Source organism: Protopterus annectens, chromosome 16.part0 (assembly GCF_019279795.1).
Source record: "Protopterus annectens isolate FY-2018-M chromosome 16.part0, PAN1.0, whole genome shotgun sequence".
In the NCBI taxonomy this organism is placed as follows: Eukaryota; Metazoa; Chordata; order Ceratodontiformes; family Protopteridae; genus Protopterus; species Protopterus annectens.
The window spans coordinates 654,492,661-654,506,443 of NC_056750.1; the positions used below are offsets into that span (position 1 = coordinate 654,492,661).

General features: G+C 45.9%; 1 protein-coding gene across 1 annotated transcript in view; it reads left to right on the top strand.

The window, feature by feature from the left end:
* The window catches only part of ARID4B (AT-rich interaction domain 4B), a 2,517,944-nt gene that overhangs the window by 387,164 nt on the left and 2,116,997 nt on the right, over positions 1-13,783 (top strand). The gene's annotated exons all lie outside the window — the stretch shown is intronic.

Consider the following 13,783-nt stretch of genomic DNA (forward strand, 5'->3'; position numbering starts at 1 on the left):
GCAGAAGATACCTCAGATTCAAGGCTGGTTCAAAGCATTACCAATTCTCTGCACTGCCCTTTGGCTTATCTACTGCGCCCAGGGTCTTCACAACGTGCCTGGCACCAGTCATTGCTTACTGCAGACAAAGATGAATACAAATATATCCTTACTTGGACGACTGCCTCATACAAGCAGAGAACAAGGACATTCTACTACAGCATCTTACTTTTGTGATAAGGCTTTTAACATGCCCTAGGGTACACAGTCAACAAAAATAAATCAAAACTAGTACCCTCTCAAGAGATAATATTCCTGGGTGCAAGCTTAAATACAACTGCCCAGATGGCTTATCTCACTCCAGACAAACAAAGGCAACTGACTACCTATTTCAAGGAAATGGCAACAAAGGCCCAATTATCTGCAAGAAAAATTCTGCAGGCTTTGGGCTTCATGGCATCCTGCATCTTACTAATTCCATATGTAAGACTGCATATGAGGAAAATTCAATGGTACCTAAAAAGTGTCTGGATACAACATTGCCACAGCCTGGAAACAATGATTACTCTAATTCCCTGCCTGCAACAGGAATTTCGATGGTGGGCAAAGGCATGTCACCAAAACAAGGGGCAGCCATTCTCACTACCCCCAGCCAGGCAGAGCCTAATGACAGATGCATCAGATTATGCCTGGGGGGCACACATAGCAGGAAGAGGCATTCAGGGCACCTTGTCTACAAACCAAAAACATCTACATATCAATCAAAAAGAGGTCCTAGCTGTTCAAAATGCCCTGACAGCCTTCAAGGACCTACTTCATCCGGGACAACTACTGATAAAGACAGACAACGCCACGGTCATGTGGTACATAAACAAGCAAGGGGGCACTCATTCTTACTCCCTGTGCAGACTAGCCATGACTTTATGGGACACAGCATTGACTTACCAAGTTCATCTGCAGGCACAATTCCTGCCAGGAAAGGAAAATACTCTGGCAGAATAACTAAGCAGAAACCTCATGGATCCCCATGAGTGGCACCTGGATCCACAAGTCTTCAGCATGATAACAATGAAATGGGGATGCCCGGACATAGATCTATTTGCCTCTCCTCAAAACAATCAACTAAAAAGATTCTGCACAAAGACTTATCACAGACAAGCTTGGAAAGTGGACGCCTTATCTTTCAACTGGACAAACCTATCAGTATATGCCTTTCCTCCACTTCCTCTACTCCTCAAGGTACTCCTAAAGGTCAGGCAGGAGAAACCAAAAATTATTCTGATTGCCCCAGACTGGCCACGCCAGTACTAGTATCCGATCTTAAGGAACTTGTCTCAATGCCCAGCCTGGACCTTACCTCAAATACCTCATCTACTGTCCCAGCAAAAAATCAGATTCTGCACAGCCAACTCAGGACCCTAAACCTGGCAGCATGGCAGATAATGTCACCATACAAACCACACCTCTCAGTAAAGCTGTGATGGATGTCATTTTAGAAGCCAGAAGGCCTAGTACTAGAAAATCCTATGCTGGGAAATGGAAGAGATTTTGCGCTTGGAACCAAGCTCAATGAACTGATACAGCTGTCCTAAATATTCCTCAAATTTCGCAATATTTAACTGAGATGCTGGACAAAGGCCTATCTTTTTCATCAATTAAAATCCATGCCTCTGCCATTTCGGCTCATTACAATACAGAGCCACCACTTTTTTCTCATCCCTTACTAAGGCAGTACCTCAGAGGAGCCAAAAACTTAAGGCCTCCAAGGAGAACGCCAATACCTGCATGGGACCTCAATTATGTCTTGGAAAAACTCACCTTACCACCTTTTGAGCCAGCTGCTACTGCAGACATTTCTTATCTTGGAAAACAGCTCTGCTCCTAGCAATAACTTCTGCTAGATGAGTTTCAGAGCTACAGGCTCTCATGGCTGTGGAACCCTTTATCATTTTCCATCCAGACAGGGTCTCTCTGAGAACAAACCCTACAGTTATGCCTAAGGTAGTATCCAGTGTAGCCCTTAACCAAACAATTAATTTGCCAACCTTTTATCCAAATCCACAGAACAAGGGGGAGAAAATTCTGCATTCTTTGGACGTACACAGACAACTTAGATTCTATTTGGACAAAACTAAAGTTTTCAGAAAGACAGAGCAATTACTAGTGGCATATGCCACAGCATCACAAGGAAAGGCTATCTCCAAGCAGACTATTTCAAAGTGGATAGGTCACTGCATTTGTTTCTGCTACTCACAGCATGGCAAACCAGTGCCTAAGGGCATTAGGCCACATTCAGCCAGAGCTGCAGCCACTTCTGCAGCCTTTCTCAGGGGAGTACCAACCAAGGACATTTTGGAGGCTGCTACTTGGAGTTCAGTGCATACATTTACAAAACATTACAATCTGCCTCTTTACTCTAAATCCAGGGCAGGCTATGCCACTGCAGTTCTGCAGGGCCTCATAGCCGCTCCTAATGCTGTTTAGCGCCAGCCTCCCATCCATAGCTTTTGGACTCAACCCAAATGTAATGACTGCAACAGTGAAACACAAAGAACATAGTACAGTTGTGTACACTTACCACAAATGTAGATGTTCGAGTGTATTCACTGTTGCAGTCCAGGTTACCCACCAGCCATCCCCCTTATTTTTGCTGGAACTTATCTTTACTTCTCTAATCTATACAACCTAGGTGGTGTATTTACTTATAGATGAAGGTAAAGCTTATTTTGGTGCATGTATGTTTTATTTACATAATTTTAGCCTACCTTTTTGGGGGCACCTGGCATCTGGGGCAAGAAAAACTAAATAAAATGGCGTCGGCTGCATCTTTTATACCCCTGATGACCTGACGTCAGGGAAGAGGCGACAGCAACTGACGCAGGACCCAAGACTTTGGAATTCAGGCCGACTGAGGACAACCTGCCAGCAGGATAACCCAAATGTAATGACTGCAACAGTGAATACACTCTAACATCTACATTTATGGTAAGTGTACACAACTGTACTATTCGAGACCTACCACGGGGTTCTTCAGATTCAACCATGGCTCGGACATCCTCAGCTCCATTGGAGCTGGAGGAGCCTTGGTGCCGGCACTGTCCAGTCAGGTCCGGGGGGGGGTGGTGAGGCAGATCGGACAGCTGTTGGATCTGACTTTGCCTCTCAGGGCCTCAGCTCAGGTGAGTTCAACAGCTACTTCAGCCTCGTGTCCGTCGTCTTTGGTTCCAGGGGGTTCTTCGGAAGCAGGGATATTCTCGAATCAGGGATGGGGGGAGGGTTTTGAGGTAATGAGGAGTGTGCTGTCTTTACAGTCCTCTCTGGATATCCCCCACCCTCTATAGCATCAGTGCCTGCCGCTATACCCCTGCATCCACAGGGACACAGAGATCCTAGGCCTCAGGATGCCCCACAGTCTACCCCCCACTCTTCAGAAACTTCCCCATAGTACCCTTCTTAGGAGGGCATTCAGAAGAGACTCTGCATGAGAAAGCACCTAGACTCCCCAGAGGAGTCGATTACTTCCAATATAGTCCTTGATGAAGCTGAAGGGTCCCCACGGTCATCTCCAGATAATGTTTCCTTTGGAGACATCCTGGAAATGCTAAAGCAGAGAGGTGGCTGGAAGTCCACTAACCCTTCGCTGGAGACCGTGTACCTGAAGGCCTTCGAATCTCACCCTTCCACCTCTTGGGTGTCTCCTCCTTTCGATGAGCTCAGGGATCTGGTTTCCTCGAAAGGTGTGGGAGTCCCCAGATTCCATGGAACCTATTCCTAAGAGGCCAAACAAATTTATTACATCCCCCTTTGACAAATCTTTTCTAATGAAGGAAGTCTCAGTTGATGCTATGCTCATGGTGGTGGCCACTAAGAAGGAACTCTGTGAGACATCTTCTTCTGTCCATCCCCTGAATAAGAAGTCTAGGACTATGGACAGGTACAGAAACTGTATTTTGTTCTTCAGCGGCTTTTTCTCTTTGATTGCTGTACTGTCTCACTCATTTTATTTGACTGCAGAGGGATCTCATGAAAGAGCTAGGAGATGCCCCCCAAGGTTTGGTAGCTGAAGAGGTTGCTGACAAAGTATGTTCTCAGCTCGCTACCTTAAATTCAGTTGTCAGTGCCTCCATGAGACTCATCTCCTATGCAGCTGATGGAGCGAGTAGAGCAGCGGGTTTTGGAAATCCCTAAGGAGACATTCTTGGATGCGCTTATGTGACTTCGCCAAACCCTTTAAGTCTTCATTTGTAAATGCCTCATTTGACAGCTCATCCTTGTCTGGGCCCAAGGTAAAGGACACACTTACAAGATATGAACAGGAAGGAGAGACTGTCTGCTGTAGGAGTCTGTTTTTCCTTGCCTACTAGACCTTATCCTGAAGGTCAGAGAGGTAGTGGTAAGATGTGTTTCCAAAAATCACAGAGATCTTTTCAGGACACACATGTTGAAACTTCCCCCAGAGGCAGAGGGGGAATTAATAATGGAAGATGCCAACCTCGTGGCAGAGTTGGTCCGCAAAAATCAGGGTGACAGAGAATCCTCCTTTGGTAGGCCCTTTCAATGCTCCTGAAAGGAAGCCTGACTGTCCAGCTCTGGAGGCAATCGGGAGTCGCTTATCTTTGTACCCAAAAGCCTGGCAACAACTTATTAAAGACAGATGGGTAAAAGCATCATATCCAGGGGTTACACCATTCCTTTTTCCTTTCCTGTCCCAAGGATAAAAAAAAATTCCAGACATTCCACCCAATCAAAAGGAACAGACAACTCTAGAAATTCAAACGTTGCTAGACAAAATGAGTCATCCAAGAAGTTCCTGCAGACCAAGTAGGACCCGGAGCTTACTCAAGTTTCTTTTTCATACCAAAGAAAACAGGGGACTGGAGACCAATTCTCAGTCTCAGCATTCTAAACAAATCAGTAAGAAAGACCAAGTTCCGGATAGTGACACTGCAGTCGATACTCCCATTCGTGGGAAAAGACAATTGGATGTGCTCGATAGATCTCCAAGGTGCGTACTACCACATAAAAATGGACAGGCAATCCAGGAGACACCTGCACTTTCAGCTGAGAGCCAGTCACTACCAATTTTGATCTCTGCCCTTTGGCCTCACTACAGCCCCCAGAGTGTTCACCAAATTTATGGCAGTAGTAACAGCTCACTTGAGACGTCTAGGATTCCGGATGTTTCCATAGTTAGACGACTGGCTCTTAACCACCATGACCAAGCATCTTATAATGAAGGCCAGGGATGTTGCAACTCTGCTCCTGCCTAGAGATTTCCATAAACTACAAAAAAATCTGCCTTAGTGCCTTCTCAGCATGTGGTATTTATAGGGGCAGTACTAGAATCAACACAAATGACGGTGAAACTTCCACGAGAAAAGGATTCACTTTCTAAGGTACAATGCGAGATATCTCTTAAGAAGGATGAAATCCCAAGCGAAGACTGTCCTCAAAGCTCTAGGGATTATGGCAGTGGCACTAGATGTTCTTCGTCTCACATTGCTGCAGTCATAACCTGTGGGTAGTCCGCTGTCCTCGGTCGGCCCGAATACCAAAGAGCTAGGCTGGCGTCGGTCATAGTCCCCTAGAGCTGACGTCAGTACGTAGCAGTACTTAAGCGCATGACCGACGCCATATCCTCAGTCTTTCTTGCCGCGTGGTCCGTAGCAGAAGCAGTGTTTGCAAGTGCCGTTCGGCGTTCTGAAATTTTCATTTATCGAGTTTCAGACCGAAGACCAAGTTGGGCTAAGTACCCCGTTGGGGAAACTTTTGTCTTTTCTTGCCTCAGTTATCCGGATGTCAGAAAAAGTTAATAATTGTATTTCTTGTGGGAAACAGATACCTCATAGGGATTATCATTCTCTCTGTATTCCTTGCTTGGGGCCTGAACACGACGTAGTCGGGTGTCGCTTTTGTGCTAAATTTAATAAGCGCACCATTAAACGAAGGTTAGACTGTGCCAGGCTTGTTTTTGGTAAACGGTGTAACTATAACATGCCGTCGGATCCTCCGACGCCCGCTACCGCTAAAAAGCGTAAAGATAAATCCTTGAGGTCTAAACCGGATGAGTCATCCATTGCGGACGCTGGTTCTATGGAACCTCCGGTTGAATCTGTGGCTCCTGCCGAGGGTTCGACTGAATCCCAGGGGGAGCCTTTACTTTTGCAGGAGTTGGCCTCTCAGGAGTTAGGCCAGGCTGAGGGTGCTTCTCAGGTATCTGTAGTTCCATCTTTACATAAGGTTATTAGGCCTTCTCCTTCAGTGGCTAAAGGCCATGCTAAGGCCAAACCTTGTCTTGCTGGCCCTGGCCATAGTTCTAGCTCTCCAGCCCCTTTTCCTAAAAAGCATATGTTGAAAATGGCAGAGGACTTGATAACTTTGATCAGGGGTTCTATGCCCCCCCCAGAGAAGAGGCCTAGGGTGGAGGCAGATTTAGAGGGAATGGATCATTCTTCAGACTACTCTGATTCTTCAGTTGAAGAAATTCAGGATTTCCCTCCCTATTCAGATTCAGAGGCAGAGGATTCTTGTCCTTCTGCTTCTCCTCCAGAGGATTTTTCTTTTTCTGAAACTTTACATTCCATGAGGGAACATTTTAAGTGGGAAGGTCAGGATTTTTCAGATTCTCGGAAAAGGCTTAGGGAATTTTTGTTTTTGCCACATCGGCCCTTGGCTATACCTCCTGTCTTAGATGTTGTTCAGGATGTTTTTTCTGAAGCTTCCCTTAATCCGGATTCTTTGCCCCCCGCCCCTGTCAAGCCAGACAGATATTACAGGGTTCCTGAAGCACATAAATATTTGTACAAGAGTCCTAGAGCTGATCCGGAAACTATTATTCAGGGTCCGAAAGGTGTCAGGGCTTCTGTGGCTAAGAATCCAGTTCCTTTGGATAAAGATTCCAGAGCATTAGATAGGTGGGGGAAAAAAGTGTACACCTCCTCTACGCTAGCTATGAGGGCTTTGAATTGCCAATTTCATATGCTGAAGTATCAGAACTTTTTGTTAGGCCAATTGAAATCTAAGGTGGATGCTTTATCTGAGGGTATAGAGTGTAAGGAGCTCCAGGAGTTGGTTCATGCATCAGATCAAGTTGGCAAGCATTCTTTGCAGTGTGGTTTCGATGCTCTTCAGGCTTCTTCCAGGGTGGCTGCTACTGGTTCAGTTATTCGTAGACATGCCTGGCTTAAGGATCAAAATTTGTCAGAGCATGTTAAGGCTCGGATTTTGGATGCTCCTCTTCAATCTGAAGTTCTTTTTGGTTCTCCTGTGGAGTCAGTGTTGAAAAAGATGGAAGATAAGGCTAAGTCTATGCAGACGGTCAAGGATTTTTTGCAGGTGCAGCCCCCTAAGTTTAGTAGGAATTGGCCTGCTAGAGGATGGTCTTTCCCTTCTTCAGATTATCAGTCTAAGGGCAGGTCTAGACGTGGTAGAGGCAGGGCTCACGCTCAGGGCTCTTTCAGACCTAGGACTTGGAGTTCTCCTGCACAGTCTTCTGGTGAGGGCAGGGGTCAGCCCTTTCGGAAACAGACCCAATGACCTATATCTTCAGCTGCCAGACCCTTCTTTTCTGGCAGCACCTCTAGGAGGAAAGTTGGGACTTTTCAAACAAAACTGGCATTTGGTCACCCAGGACAAATGGGTGTTGGATATAATAAATCAAGGTTACAAGTTTTATTTTCACACTTTTCCTCCTTTCAAAGGCATGCCGGATGTGCCTCCTCAGCAAAGGCTGGAGGCTCAGGAACAAAGTTCGTTGCTTTTGCAGATGGGGGCTATTCAGGTGGTCCCTCCATCAGAAGTAGGCCTAGGATTTTATTCCCGTCTATTCCTAGTGCCAAAGAAAGGAAACACTTGGAGTCCAATTCTGGATTTGTCCATTCTCAATACCTTCCTAGACATTCCAAAGTTCAAGATGTTAACATTACAACAACTTCTGCCTATGCTAGGCAAAGATCACTGGATGGTAACTCTGGATCTCAAAGAGGCCTATCTGCACATCCCTATCAGGCCCAGCTGCAGGAGATTCCTGAGATTTCGGGCTGGTACTTCTCATTATCAGTTCTCTGCATTGCCCTTTGGTTTATCTACTGCGCCCAGGGTGTTCACAAAAGTTCTGGCTCCTGTGATTGCTTTCTTCAGACAGAGGGGAATACAAATTTATCCTTATCTGGACGATTGCCTGATTCTTGCTCAAGACAAAGACAAGTTACTACAACATCTCCAGTATGTAATGGCAGTTTTAAGGTGCCTAGGGTATTCTGTGAACGAAATAAAGTCCAGTCTAGTGCCCTCTCAGGACATGTGCTTTCTGGGTGTGAGACTGAATACAGCTTCTCAGATGGCATTTCTGACCCCGGACAAACAAAGAAATCTTCATCTATACTTCCAGCAGTTATCAGTAATGTCCAGGCTGACTGCAAGGACAGTCCTTCAAGCCTTGGGGTTCATGGCATCTTGCATTCTAGTACTTCCCAATGCCAAACTGCATATGAGGAAGCTACAATGGTATCTCAAAAGTGTATGGACTCAGCACTGCCACGGTTTGGACACAGTCATTCGGATAATACCTTGCATCCAGAAGGAATTCTTGTGGTGGGCTCAGGAATGTCACCTAAACAAGGGACTCTCTGTGACCCGACCAGAGGCGAGTCAGATCATAACGACGGATGCCTCGGACTTGGCTTGGGGTGCACACTTCAATGGGAAATGGATACAAGACACGTGGCCTCCCAAACTACTACATTTGCATATCAACATGAAGGAGATGTTAGCAGTCCAATTTGCCTTGATGGCCTTGAAGGACCTACTACAGCCAGGACAGGTGTTGATTCGAACAGACAACACAACTGTCATGTGGTACATCAACAAGCAGGGGGGAACCCATTCTTACCCTCTTTGCAGACAAGCAGTGATATTGTGGGAGACTGCTCTGAATTTGCGAATCAATCTTCAAGCACGGTTTCTGCCAGGAGCACAGAACTCCCTAGCAGATATATTGAGCAGACAAATTGTGGATCCCCACGAATGGAAATTGGATCCTCAGGTATTTCATCAGTTAACCATGGCTTGGGGAACTCCAGACATAAATCTGTTCGCTTCTCCACTGAATTTCCAACTGCCAAAATTTTGCACAAAGATGTTCCACCCAAAAGCTTGGAAAGTGGATGCTCTATCTTTCAGTTGGAACAACCTTCACGTCTATGCTTTCCCCCCTCTGCCTCTTCTTCCCAAGGTACTCTTGAAAGTCAGGCGGGACAAGCCTTGCATGATTCTAATAGCACCAGATTGGCCACGTCAGCATTGGTATCCTCTGCTGAGGAGTTTAATTCAGGAGCCCCCTTGGCCTTTGCCACAGATTCCTCACTTGTTATCCCAGTCACACAATCATTTTCTCAATGTCAGGGTGTAGTCCCTGCATCTAACAGCCTGGCGTATTCTGTTTTAGAGCCGGGGGGGCCTCAGCTTCCTCAACAAGTTTTAGATGTCATTTTGGAAGCCAGGCGACCTAGTACTCGAAAAGTTTATGCTGATAAATGGAGGAGATTTTTTCTTTGGAGCACAGCAAAGGGCTTTGATGTTTCAGTACCTAATTTGAGCTTTACACTACAGTATCTTGCTGAATTACTGGACAAGGGTTTGTCATTTTCTTCTGTGAAGGTTCATGCTGCAGCTATTTCTGCTCACTATGATTGTGACCCTCCTTTATTTTCTCACCCTTTGTTTAAACAATTTCTTAGAGGGGCAAAAAATATAAGACCCCCACGTAGAGCTCCTACTCCTTCCTGGGATCTCAATTTTGTGTTGGAGAAGCTTACTTTACCTCCTTTTGAACCTGCAGCTACGTCTGAGTTGAAATTTTTGTCTTGGAAGACTGCTTTTTTGTTGGCCATTACTTCTGCTAGGAGGGTATCTGAATTGCAGGCACTCATGGCAGTGGAACCCTTTCTGATATTCCATAAGGATAGAGTTTCTTTGCGTACCAACCCTACTTTTATGCCTAAAGTGATTTCTAATGTGGCCTTGAACCAGTCTATACATTTGCCTACTTTTTATGCTGATCCCCAAAATAAGGGGGAAAAAGTCTTGCATTCTTTGGACATTCACAGGCAGCTACGGTATTATTTGAGCAGAACTAAAGAGTTCAGGCAGACTCAACAGTTATTTATTTCCTTTGCTTTGGGTTCACGAGGGAAAGCTGTTTCAAAGCAAACTATTTCTAAGTGGATTGGTCACTGTATTGCTTTTTGTTATTCTCATCATGGGAAGAGTGTTCCTGCTGGGATCAGACCTCATTCTACTAGGGCTACTGCCACTTCTACTGCCTTTTTGAGGGGGGTAGTTACTAAGGATATTTTGGAGGCAGCTACTTGGAGTTCAGTACACACTTTTACTAAGCATTACCATCTCCCTCTTTATTCCAAGTCTAGGGCTGGGTTTGCCACTGCAGTTTTACAGGGCATGTTAGCAGCTCCTAATGCTATGTAGTTTGCCAGCCTCCCTTTTCCTTTGCTTTGGGATTCTACCCACAGGTTATGACTGCAGCAATGTGAGACGAAGAACATAGTACAGTTTTGTACCTAACATAAATGTAGATGTTCGAGGATCCACATTGCTGCAGTCCTATTTTCCCTCCCTCGTTCCCCTCTATAGTTTGTGGTTGCTGTTATTCTTTTTGGGATACTCATTATTTACTCTCTGGAGGTTGTTGTGTGTTTACTGTTTTGGCTCTGGCCTTTCCTTTTTGGGCCTTCTGACATCTGGGGCAAGAAAGACTGAGGATATGGCGTCGGTCATGCGCTTAAGTACTGCTACGTACTGACGTCAACTCTAGGCGACTATGACCGACGCCAGCCTAGCTCTTTGGTATTCAGGCCGACCGAGGACAGCGGACTACCCACAGGTTATGACTGCAGCAACGTGGATCCTCGAACATCTACATTTATGGTGGGTACAAAACTGTACTTTTTGGTTTCCCTAGCACGTCTGCACATGAGGATTATTCAGTGGTTGTTATCCACTCAGTGGTTGATGCAAGAGCTGCCGATGTCTCACAAAATAGTCATAACAGAAATTTGCAGGAAGGATCTTTGATGGTGACTATACTCCTCTCAAGCAACTCTAGGTTGACCATTTGTTTTCCCCCAACCGGTGGCCATGGTGACAACGGACATCTCTCAGATGGGGGGGGGGGGGGTAGCATTATCTGAGAAAGACAGTCCAAGGCACCTGGCAAGATAATGAGGCCTACTTGCACATCCGTGTCCTAGAGATGAGAGTGGTGCTTTTAGCATTGCAAGCACTCCAGGACTCTGTTCCCTTGGGAACCACTGCAATCCAGACAACATGTCAGTTGTATGGTATATAAACAAGGAGGAACCAGATCTTACCCTCTTTGTCGAGAGGCCCTGAGAGTATGGTAATGGGCAACCGCCTCCCAACATTTTCTGATAGCAACGCACATCCCAGGGAAATCCAACGTGATAGCAGACAGACTCAGCAGACCTATTCTGATGCCTCATGACTGATCCCTGAAACAAGAAGAAGCAGAAAGAATTTTCCGAAAATGGGGCCAGCCTTGCTGCACCCTCTTTGCGACATCTATGAATGCCAAATGCAGCAGCTTCTTTGCCCTCATCCCCCCTCCAGGGATGCACATGTTCATGATTGACCCCTATGCTTCCTCTATGCCTTTCCCCTAATTTCCAAAGTCCTTCAGAAAGCCAGTTGCCTGGGAAGGGACTTCGTATTCATCACTCCATACTGGCCATGCCAAATCTGGTTCCCATTTCTGTGGCCTCGTCTTTGGGAGGAGCCTTGGATTCTGGCTCCAGTTCCAGACCTTCTGACTTGTGTATCAAGAACTCTCCACCCATCCCTTCACACCCTCAAACTGACAGCATGGCTGCTCCAGTTCTAACAATAGCCAGGTTTCCAACCCTTTCCTGTCGAGTTAAACACATTCTAATTTCTTCACATAAGGCTTCAACAAGGAAAATGTATAAAAGTAAATGGAAAAGACTCTGCCTATGGGCTACCAGTAACCACATAGATCCTTTCTCTGCACCTGTTAGTTTCATTCTGGACTTCCTAGCAAAACTTTTCAACGACAGTGCAGCTGCAACTATTAGGGTTCAGCTAGCAGCAATCTCGAACTTTCATTTGGGAGAGTCTGGCTCCAATATAATGTCTCATAAACTATGTAAAGCCTTTTTCAAGGGTACTATGTTGTTAAGACCGCGTATCAGAGACTCTCCAGCACCATGGGATCTAAATTTTGTTCTGTCACACATAGTTTTTCCTCCCTTCGAACCAGCAGCATCTTGTGAATTGAAATTTTTGACTTGGAAAACCATTTTTTTGATAGCGATCACCTCTGCTAGAAGGGTGTCAGAGTTGCAAGCATTGTCCATAAAGCCCCCATATTTACTTTTCCACAGAGACAGGGTATCTTTGGGAACAAATCCCTCCTTTTTACCTAAGGTGGTTTCAGACAACAGTTTGAACCAAAGAATAGAATTATCAGATGTTCATCGTATTACACTGCTGCAGTCATCACACTTGGGTTATCCTGCCATCAGGCGGTCCCGCAGTCGGCCAGAGTTCCAAAGTCTTGGTCCGGCGTCGGTTGCTGTCACTTCTTCCATGATGTCAGTGCGCCAGGGGTATATAAGAGGCATCCGATGCCATTTTCTTCAGTCTTTCTTGCCGCACGGTGCCCGAAGCAGAAGCAGTTCGCAAGTGCTGGTCGGCCGACTCCTGAGATTTTCAAATCAAATTTCAGACCGAAGTCTTCAGTAAAGCTAAGTACCCCGTTGGGGAACCTTTTCTTGCCTCAGTCCGATGTCAGGAAAAGTTAATAATTGCATTTCTTGTGGGAAGCAAATACCTCATAACGACTTTCATTCTTATTGTATTCCTTGCCTAGGCCCAGACCACGACGTCACAGGTTGTCGGTTTTGTGCTAGGTTTAATAAACAAACTATTAAACGTCGGATCTGAAGTAGTTAACTTCATTTGGTCTACAACTTGTGGGTATCTGATCTGATTCGGATCCGAGCCGGCAGCTTTCCAAGCTTACAGATCTGAGCTCCAAGCTCCTCCCCTTACCCATAATACCTTGCTACCTCCTTGTAACCCTCAGATCTCGTTTGCCGCGGCTTAAGATAGCTTCTCAGAATGAGCTCCGAGTTGGTTTGTGAGTAGTTTAATAATAGAATTCTTATTTTTCACTATATTTCCCTTTGTGTGTGTGTGTGTGAACCTCAGGTAGTTTATCATAGTGGTTCCTGTTTCTTTAGCTGTAGTTTATTTAATTGTTTAGTCAGCTAGTTCTCCTCCCCCACTAGAGTGTGTGAAGGCGTGTGCTGCTTCCTTTTTCCTTTACAGTGGCCGAAGGCCCTAAGGCCATTTTTTCTAAATGCACCGAGTGTGGTCATAAGCTGTCCCCAGTGGATGGCCACACTCTGTGTGTGTTATGCCTGGGTGTGGAACACTTTTCCACAGGCTGCACTATTTGTGCAGCCTTTAATCCCAGAGCATTAAAAGGCAGAAAGGCCAAGCTGATTTTGAGGGCCTTCTGCCACCAGAATCTTCTTTGGCTTCTGCTGTGGTGCCAGCTGTTACCACAGCTGTCCCACCTGCCACTCCCGATATCCTGGCCAGGACTCGCCCTCCTTCTTTGGCCCAGGAGGAAAGGGAGGCCAGAAAAAATGATAAGAGAGACAGGGAAAGAGAGAAACACCGGAGCCACAAAAGGCGGTCGGAGGTGACTCACTCTGCTCCGTCACCTAAAGTTGCTGCTTCT